This window comes from Octopus bimaculoides, chromosome 28 (genome assembly GCF_001194135.2).
Source record: "Octopus bimaculoides isolate UCB-OBI-ISO-001 chromosome 28, ASM119413v2, whole genome shotgun sequence".
NCBI lineage: Eukaryota > Metazoa > Mollusca > Cephalopoda > Octopoda > Octopodidae > Octopus > Octopus bimaculoides.
Window position 1 is genome coordinate 8,513,578 of NC_069008.1, and position 304 is coordinate 8,513,881.

At 43.1% G+C, this 304-nt stretch overlaps 1 protein-coding gene across 1 annotated transcript in view; it reads left to right on the top strand.

The window, feature by feature from the left end:
* The window catches only part of LOC106878583 (uncharacterized), a 2,037-nt gene that overhangs the window by 521 nt on the left and 1,212 nt on the right, over positions 1 to 304 (top strand). The gene's annotated exons all lie outside the window — the stretch shown is intronic.

Here is a 304-nt window from a genome sequence, read left to right on the forward strand (position 1 = left end):
CATGTCTGAAGACGGCGCTGGTCAACTCTGACTATACAGATCTATGATCAAAGGCATTCCGGCCGTGACCATCCAACCTTTTTATGGATGTCTTTTTTTACACGTTTCAGTCATTTGATTGCGACCATGCTGGAGTGCTGTCTTTAAGAGTTTTAGTCGAACATATCGAATCGTTACTCTTTTTTAAAAGCCCGGTACTCATTCTAACAGTCTCTATTGCTGAAGTTAATGAGGACGTAGACAAACTAACACCGGTTGTCAAACGGAAGGGTGGGAAGAAACACTCACACACACACACACACAC